This window comes from Candoia aspera, chromosome 7 (genome assembly GCF_035149785.1).
Source record: "Candoia aspera isolate rCanAsp1 chromosome 7, rCanAsp1.hap2, whole genome shotgun sequence".
NCBI classification, from domain to species: Eukaryota; Metazoa; Chordata; class Lepidosauria; order Squamata; family Boidae; genus Candoia; species Candoia aspera.
This window is the reverse complement of record NC_086159.1, coordinates 36,166,228-36,175,625: the sequence shown is the minus strand read 5'-3', so window position 1 is coordinate 36,175,625 and position 9,398 is coordinate 36,166,228. Positions and strand designations below refer to the sequence as shown.

Here is a 9,398-nt window from a genome sequence, read left to right as displayed (position 1 = left end):
ATTCTATGGACTTCAATGATTTCAGCATATTATGCAATCAAGTTAACAACTTTTAACCATGTATATGGAAGGTGTTTGCAGTTCCTTTCTCTTAAGTCACCAAAAATAGTTGAATTACTTCTTAGAGCTAACATTAGCAAGCTGTTGATGGATGTTGTTGTTTTGTTTTGCTTTGTTTTTGTTTTAAAGCTACCTTATGTTTCAAGTAGCTGAGGCTGATGAGCAAAACTGTTGGTCTGGTTTGAAGCTCCTCCCCGGGGGTGCAGAACAGGAAGAGGTGGAGGTCAGAGGGAACTGCTGGAGTTCCTTGGTTTGTGTGTGAGTCCGAGTCCCGTTACCGTTTTGCTCTTCGTGCGTCTTATATTACAGCAATGCTGCCTGCACATCAGTGGCCAGAGAGGGGAGAAGGGAGGAAAAGCCTGTTTACACAGACTGCAAACCGCCTGGGGAATAATGCAGGAAAGGAAGTGAGCCGGCTCTCTGTCTGACTGCTCTAACTTCCTGCTCTCTCTCGCACACACACTCGCGCACACACTAGTTTGGGGGGGGAGGCGGGTGGAAGAGAGAAAGAAACAAGGGGACAAATCAGGATCTCATTACAAGAGCAACTGAGCGATTTAGAGGACTGTCAGCATGGAAAACCGGGGGATTCCACACAGCTCTCACTAAAACAGCAAGAAGAGTTTGGAGAGAAGCCCACCAGACCAGACGCTGGGTACGTAGCTCTAAAGTTGGAAGAGAGTTTGAAGTTGCGGGCAAGGAAAAGGGTTGTGGGGTAGACAGGTGGGAACTGAATGAAAATGCGGTGCTTCTGGGCTGTTGTCTGTTCCAAAATAACTTGCCCGGGCACTTTAGTTTTCCCGATAAAACGCGAGAAGGGTCGTGCCAGGGGATCCCTGCCTCGCCGCAAGGCATCCGGTTGGGGCGACCGGGGGAGGGGAGGAGAGCCGAGCCGTGTGTGCGTGTGCTTGGAGAGAGCGGCGGCGAAAGTCTTGGGGCGACTTTTCTTGCTGCTGACCGAAGTGCCATCTGGCAGCGGGTGTGTGTAGGGGAAGGCATATCTGGGGGAGCAAAAGCTGGGTCTGGCGGAACGTTATTTCACGGTTGCAGGAGGGAGGACATGAAGACCCCTCCCCCGGCAGAGCAGGAAGAGATTCCTGGGGAGAGGAGGTGGCGAGGGATGGCGCGAGGGAGCTGCGAGAAACCCCCACCTGTCGTTGACCAACAGGGAAGGGAAAGAAGGATCTTTCTTCGGAGGCGGGGGGCTTAATGTCGCTAGCGGGATGAGCTCGGGGTCCCGCGCGCTATTGCCTCGCATGCCTCAGGCGCCTCTCCTCAGTTGTGGCGACGGCGGAGGGCCCTGTTCTGCGCGGAGGAAGCAGCTCGTTGAAGGGGGTGAAAGGCTAGGGAGGCAGGGAGGGGGAAGAGCGCGTGTGACAGTTTCGTGGGGAGCTGCCCTTACTGTGGAGGAGCGGCGTCGGTCGTCTGGAGCCGACCCCGGCGTGCGTGGGAGGGAGCGCTTTTGCGTGCGTTCCGGAGCTGGCGAGGCTCGTGGCGATAATAGCTTGCTTGTAGCAGCCCGGTGGGCTATTTTTTTAAGACAACGAATGTGGATTGGTGGGTGGGAGGAGGGGAGGGGGCGGTGCACCGGTCTGGACTCCCTCGGAATTAGGGGAGTGTGCTTAAATTGTTTCGGGCTGCAAGGAGAGGGGGAAGAGCGTCCAAGGGGCTTGGGAGGAGGGGGAAGTGTTGGGAGAGTTTCTGGCTCGTCTGGAAACAGCAAGACTAATTGCCATGCGCTTCCGGTTTGAAACTGGCAGCAGACAACATCTTGAAAATGAGTCACTGCAGCTCACAAAGAAACTCTGTGGTTTTCTCCTTCTCAGGTTTATGTATTCGTTCCTTTACGGTTTCCTTTGTACTCTTGAGAGAAAGGAAGCGAGCCAGGCTCCTTCCCGCTCATCCCCTTCTTCCACTGAACAGGCCCACCGTCCATTTTAAACTTGTTCACTATCGGTTCCAAAAGCGGGAAGGGGGAAACATGGGAGAGTTGTTTTTGGATCTGGCTTTGCTGAAGGTTAAGGGACCGTGATGCTGCAGCAGGAAAAAGTTCCCTGAATTTTCCACTGGCTGCAGGAAGAGAGCCCATTTAGTCATGGCTAAGTAATGTCTGCATACACCAACTAATCTCATTAGGCGTTTCCGTTCCCTAACACAGGAGGGTTTTGTGAAGCCCTCTCGGCCTTTCTGCCACTACTGTTGAAAGCAAGACAAGTTACATCTTTATTTAACGGGTGGGGGGTGAGGGGCTGGGCCAAGCTAATTTAACGCTACGTTGGTCACGAGGTGTTGAGTGACTTTTTAAAGAGAAGGGAACAGAAACATTTCATTTTCCTAATAGAAGGGCTTTGCTTTTGTAATTGTACTTGTTGCTTTTAGAGTCTCAGTGTACAATTATATGACATTTTGCACATCATAATGAAGTATGTAAATTTATAAGGATAATACTGATAAATAAAATGATTGTCTTAATAGTGGATAGGTCTACTCACCTGGATCTATCTTTTTTCTGTCTACCTCCTTGTGACTGTTAAGGTGGCAATCTGATTACAAACTATTATAAATAATAAATAAATAAATATTTATAATTGCATGTGGCCAAATTTTATAATTTTAATGAATTTACAATGTTACATATGTATATTATGACTTAATTTTACATATACCCACTTACTTAGTTTCTAAAGAAAGTACACTGCTGGGAACACTTTTTTTCCTATTCCAAATGAGCTTTCTGGCACCAGATATTTTTCCAGCTCTTATTGTATTAATGCACAAAACATTTCTTTTTTAAAATCCGGAACTAGAAACCCATCAAATACATATGGAGATTATCATCAAACTGTATTCTGGGAGTGTGTTAAGAGGTTTCTGCTTTTGCTTTAGATTTCCAATGTGCCCCCAGATCCTAAAATGAAGTGGGCTATATTCCCAGACAGAGGCTTGTTTGTAGAATCCCAGGGGGCTGTGGCGTCTCAGAGTGGCTTTTATCCGTAGAGTTTGTAATACTTTGTATTACGGTTCGAGTGAGTAGGGAACTTTAAACTATGATCTTGGCAGGAATGGGTAACCTTTTTTCTCTGAGGACCGCATTCCTGCAGAAGTTATCAAATGGAGGCTGCGTTGTAGCTAATGTGGATTGATTGAAGCAAGCAGTGGGCAGAAGCAGAGCAAAAGGCAATATGCAGCAATATGCAGCAACATGCTCTCTTTTTGGTGTCCTTTTGCTGACTACTCTTTTTGCTTGTTCTCCTCACACAGCAAGCTGCCAGGGAAGCAGTAAATTGCTTTTGACAAAGACAAAGCAGCCAACAATTGGTACATGAGCTCATTTGGCAGGAGGGAGCTCTTAAAACAGAACAAAAATGAAGTTTGTTGATCAATTCCAGTCTGGGGCAGGAAAATTGACGATGCCCAGATGGTATCTGAGTTAAATCACATTGCATCTTCTCTCTATGTTGATCAATAGATTAATTTTCTGCATTGACCACTGACTGGCTACCTGAACAGAAAAGCGCAGGATCCTGGCTTCTTTCTCCTTGCTTAATCACAGCCACTTTATTCAAACTTGAGATTAGATATTTTTAATTGGAATTCATGACTTCTAGGACAAACTTTACCCTGAAACTCATTATAAATCGTATACTTATGTTTGGCTTATACTTGTTTACTTTGTAGTGTGCTCCAGGGATCTAAGTGGAATTATCTGTAGAGTTTTGTGGGACTTTGCTGCTAATTTAAGTTATATGTAACAAAAATAAAGCAGAAAATACAATGTTTTTTTAAAAAAAATCTAGTGAGTGCAATTCTCAAGCTGTTCTGTGTCTTCATACAATATATAATTTCACAGAGTCGCATTTGAGAGATGGGAAACTATATAAATTTTATAAATAAATAAATAAATTTGGAGTACTAGCTTTTTACAGGTTAATTGTATGTACAGTTTGAGTTCTATGTTTTTTAGTTTCTGCTTCATTTAATTGTTTTGTATAATATAGCTACCTTTCGTATAAGAATACTACATTGCATTCTGTATAGAAAGGATATATTTTCTTCAGTTTACTTTTCTGGGTGTTTACTGATTTCTCAACTAAATATTGTTAAACCAAGTAGTTGATTTCAAAGATTTCCAGTCTTTGTTCCAAATTTTGAACGTAATTGATACTAATTTTGACAGAATGATCTGATAATTTATTTAGTATAGACTGTAGCCTTGCCTTCTATTTACACATACACATGATTCAGGAATGGAATTGTGAACTGATGCTAGCAATGGCTTGTACTGTTTCCTGAATTACATGTGAACATACCTATATACTATGAATTTAGGCTGCAGAGAGGCCAAAAATCTGAAGCAAACTCTTTTGTGTATATTTTAGGGTTCTTTGGTTTTCTTTTCTGATTACAATTCTTTGTGTTTCATCATATATAAATTTGGAAGTCATACTGTTAAGATTTTTAAATATTTTTAAATTGATGGTGTGGGATGTAATTAGGAGATACCTCTTTAGTGCAGTGCTTCTATTAACATGTATAGCTGTAATCTATTGGTTATGGATAATACAGTTTCCATTTCTATATTATCTTATTTCTGAATTTCCATGGGCTGCCCTGCAAGAAATAAACTGGATTATTTGTATGTTGTCTTTGGTTTAATTTGTGGTGGAATTGCTCCAGGATATGATTTAAATCATATCCAATTTAATATGTGTCTTTATAATGTAATACCTTTCATTTTCATAGCTGATTCATGTCCAAAATGTGGAAGTTTACCTAACATTTGCAAACTAAATATTTATTTTACTTGCCACATTTAGCACAGGTGTTATTTGGTTTCCAGAAAGAGATCTGAAAGCCTTGGCCTCCTCTGTGTCAATTGTAATCCTGTAACAGGCTGTAACCACATATTTGTCATAGCTTTTTGTAGCAATGAATTTTTGTTTTCCACAATCATTCCATAGTCTTGAATAATTATGCAAGTTTATTTTATTTGAAGCTTCTTGTTCAGTGAATCAAATGGTATACTGGAGCCTTCTGAGAAGCACTTAAAAGACAAGAACATATCTGTTCTTAGGACTTTTCCTGACTTAAAAATTAGTGTATGACTTTAAAATTAGTCATAACTTCGAGTAAAACATCAAGATACAAGAAAGGACATTGATTTTACTAAGAATCAGAATAAAATGCTATAGTGCAGAGTTACTAAAATGTATATAGTTTGCCTTTTTTAAAAACAAATTTGATTTTTGTTATTGGATTACCCATTCTCACAGTGTGTGAATAGTATCTGTATGAATGTTTAGGAATGAACTCCAAAGATACTCCAAAGAACTCTCAATTCTCAAATTAAGTATTTAAGTCAGGTTGCATCACAAGTTTAAAATCATACTCATCTGTTGAACTACTGTCAAGGAGAAAGCAAATGCAGTTCTCATTTAACTATAAATTTTAGAACTTGAAATACATAGTAAACTTTGAAATGCTGTGTAATTTCTTTTCGAGCAGGGAAACATTGAATATGTTGGGATTATTTAAATGAAGGCAATAATTTGGTTAATGGGGATTAGATAAGGATTTATTTTTCTAAATAATCTTTCATGATGTATGCTAATTATTTGAACGTGCATTCTGTATAAAGCTATAAGGATGTTTAGTATCTTATTCTCTATACTCAGACAAGAATAATAATATGTTTTGTAAAATCTAAGAATATTCACGAGCTTTTTTATGCATTAAGAATGATATCTTTATGCAATCTACTATTTTATATATGAATAACAAAGAACTTTTTTGGATAATGGTTTTATTCTGTACTGTATATTACGACACCTGCAAAACAGACTTCTATTACAGTATAAGTTTCTCTTAAATGAAGTGAAAACATCATGCAACAGTTTCTGTACAAACTTATTTATCATCAGTCTACTCAGCAATGCAGAGTGGATTTGTACTTGTGTGCCAACTCTTTAAACATTTTACTATTGTTTCTTAGGCATGTTACTCTTCAGTATGCACATAGGCACATATTGCAGGAGAAGGTACCTTTCAGCTATTTCTCATAACATGTATAAAAATTATATGTTACTGTAACTGACTAGAAGCTGTTTTTCCCCTTTGAGAATGTTTCTAGTAATAATCTTTGTACACATGAATTTATATGTGATGAGAAATACAATACCAGGAAAATATAAACTTTAGGTTAAATATATTTATGGATTTATAATTTGCCCTTTTATAAAGTTTTAAGGTGGCCTAATTGTCAAATGCAATAAAAACCTAATAAAACAATTAAGTGGTATAATTAAAACAAAAGCACACAGCAAATTATGAAGGTATGTACAATTTGGAACTAGACTTTGACATAATAAGAAAATGTTTGAATATACTATATACAAGTATATTTATATATTTGTAGACAATAAATTTATAGACTGACGGTAGAATAGTTAAACTGATAATTTGATGCTGAGATGGGGACTTTAAATGTGTCCACAGTTTAACTGTTTATAGCAATTAACATAAATAATCTTTATAGAATTCATGCGTAGTTATAATGATGAAATGTTGAAAATTTTGTTAAACCAATTACATTATCTAGAAGCGTGCATAATTAAGATTGGCTTATGTTTCAGAAAACATTTATTTCAATTTATACAGTAATAAATGCTTTGTTGCATCTGTGTGCTCTAATTAAGTAGCTTTGGTGTATGTTTATATATGTATATACATGGATGCACATAAAATGCAGTGCAAGCAGGGCTCAACACAGCCATGTTAAAGTCGGAAAATGTGTGAGTAGAATATCAATAGAGGTGATGAGCAACTCCAAATTGCATGAAGCAGAGGTTTTTTTAATGAAAGCTATATCCATTATTATCACAACTATAATCCAGAAAACTCTGAGGTTTGGTTCTTGAAGAGAGTCCACAAGATCTGTTTTCAAATACTTTTTTGACTCAGAAACAGAGGTAGTCCCCAGGTAGTGGTCACTGATAGATGTGCCCTCTAGGAATTTGTCTAGTCCCTTTGGAAGCCATCTGAACTATCAGCCAATACCACATCCTGTGGCAACATATTCTACAAGTTGGTTACACACTGTGTAAAGAAATATTTCCTCTCAAAATTTTAAATATTCTACTAGTCAGCTTGAGTAAAATGTTTGAGCCATGTAATTTGTAACCCAAGAACTGCCAATATTACAGCTGCAACTTTTGGAACTACCAATCTCCATAGAAATGGTCTCTCCAGAGTTTAGGACAAATTGATATGAACTCACACTGCTGGTCCATAAATTCAGTATTGTTCACAGTAAATTATTGTACCAGGTGTCAGATACCAGTTTTCTCAGCTTTATCTGGACATGCAAAGGACTGAATCCAGACTTTTGCACCCAAAGAATTTGTTCCACAGCTGTCCTGTCCAACTAGACTAGACACGGAAGAGGTGCAGTAAAGTTCTTTATTTACAAATTGTGAACACAATAACTAAAAGGCAATAAGGAATAGACTGGTTTCCAAGTCAGTAAGGTGGCTGGCAAGGTGAAGCAGGACTGGACTGGGAAGCTGGAATTCACACAGCAGCAGGGCAAGGTAAACCAGGTAGAACTGGAAGGCTGGAATCAGAGAACAGCAAGGCAAGGCAAAGCAAGGCGGGAGTAGAAGGCTGGATTCACAGGGTAGCAAGGCAGGGCTCTGAGGAAAGGCTTTACCCGATAGCAAGGCAAGGCTCTGAGGCAAGCAGCGGTGCAGCAGCAGGGCAGGCAGCAGAGGCAGGAGGCTTGGAGTCGGCAGACAAGGTAAGGGGGTTGGCTGAGGCGGCGCGTTCCGAGAACAAGGCAGGGAGAAGAGAACAGTTGTCTCCGACAACTGGCTCTGGCTTCTGGCGCTCTTTATATCTTTGGCTGTCCCACCTTTTTCGCACAGGAGCCAATCATTTCTCTTGCTGCTCAGCCCGCTTTCCAGCCTCCTTTCTTGCACACTGATAGATGGCGGTGAATCTGCCTCCTGTCTGTTTTCAATCGGTGGCTCCGGACGTTGCTGTTCAAGGCTTTCTGTCACTTTTTCTGTGATCGGCTGATCCTCCTCCTCCTCCTCAAACTCAGCCTCCATCCTGACAACAGCTGAACCAAAAAGGAGGGCACTTATTCCTCCATTGCTTCTTTCATAGGCTGGGTTTCTCAACCAGGGTTCCGTGGAACCCTAGGGTTCCACTAGGGGTTCCCTGGGATATCACGATTTATTTAAAAAATTATTTCAAATTTGGGCAACTTCACAGTAAAGAAGTAATTTTCATTCTTTATTTAAGAACACCGTTAATGCATATACACAGGCCTAGACATGAAACAAACATAATAATTTTGTAACTTCTGGCCTATGTTTGAGCCTGAATGTGCAGGGGTTCCCCAAGGCCTGAAAAATATTTCAATGGTTCCTCCAGGGTCAAAAGGTTGAGAAAGGCTGTTCATAGGCCTTCCTCTTTCACGTGAATGCCAAATCTCAGGTCTGAAATAGACCCAGGGTATTGCTATATTGTAGAGTCATCAGATGTGAACATAAGCTCATTGACTGTGTATACATACACTGAATTTAGGAAGCTTTCCTGGCTTCTACCATTTTGCCTAATCATGTTTGAGTGGAATAGAATGACTTAAATTTGCTTTTTCTGCCAGACTCCACAGAGGTGAATCGGGGGATTCTACCATCCATATACTGATATTACATGTAAAACACATGCAGTGTGTTTGTTTTAATACAATTTTGAGGCCACCAACTTCTTAATGACTCCGAGTGGCTTACAATTAAAAGAAAAAACAACATACAGTACATAGAAAAAAAATCACAACCAACTGGAAGAATACACACCAGTAATAAAAAACCCAAACCATGGGGACTCCTGAACCACTCTGTCCCAAGGCCTGGGAGAACAACCAAGTTTTTAATGATTTTCTGAATGTCATTAGGATGGCAACTGTACAAATCTTTGTGGGGGATGTCATTCCAAAGCATAGGTGCTACAACAAAGAAGGCATGCCTCCTGGGTCCTGCCAGGTGACACTGTTCAATCAATGAGACCTGGAGTAGATCCACTCTGCCTGACCTCATCAGATGGGCAGAGATAAATGGAGACAAGCGGTCCTCCAGATAGCTAGGCCCTATGCCTTGAAGGGCTTCAGAACCTTGAATTGTACCCAGAAGCCAACTGGTAACAGTGCAGCTTGTGAAGCCATGTGGACATAACATGGCATACCCTTTACTGCCTGCAGTGCTATATTCAGGATCAGCTGTAGTTTCTGGATGGTCTTCAAGGGCAGCCCCATGTAGAGCCTGTGACTGCAAGAT

General features: G+C 40.5%; 1 protein-coding gene across 3 annotated transcripts in view; it reads left to right on the top strand.

The window, feature by feature from the left end:
- The first annotated feature begins 297 nt into the window (after positions 1 to 297).
- The window catches only part of ELK3 (ETS transcription factor ELK3), a 48,430-nt gene continuing 39,329 nt past the window's right edge, over positions 298 to 9,398 (top strand). For 2 of the 3 annotated variants that reach the window (XM_063308818.1, XM_063308819.1), the window contains exon 1: positions 301 to 715. The gene's annotated coding sequence lies outside the window, so the exon portion shown is untranslated. Of the gene's footprint in view, positions 716 to 9,398 lie in introns of all 3 variants that reach the window. The other variant, XM_063308820.1, reaches the window with a different exon arrangement.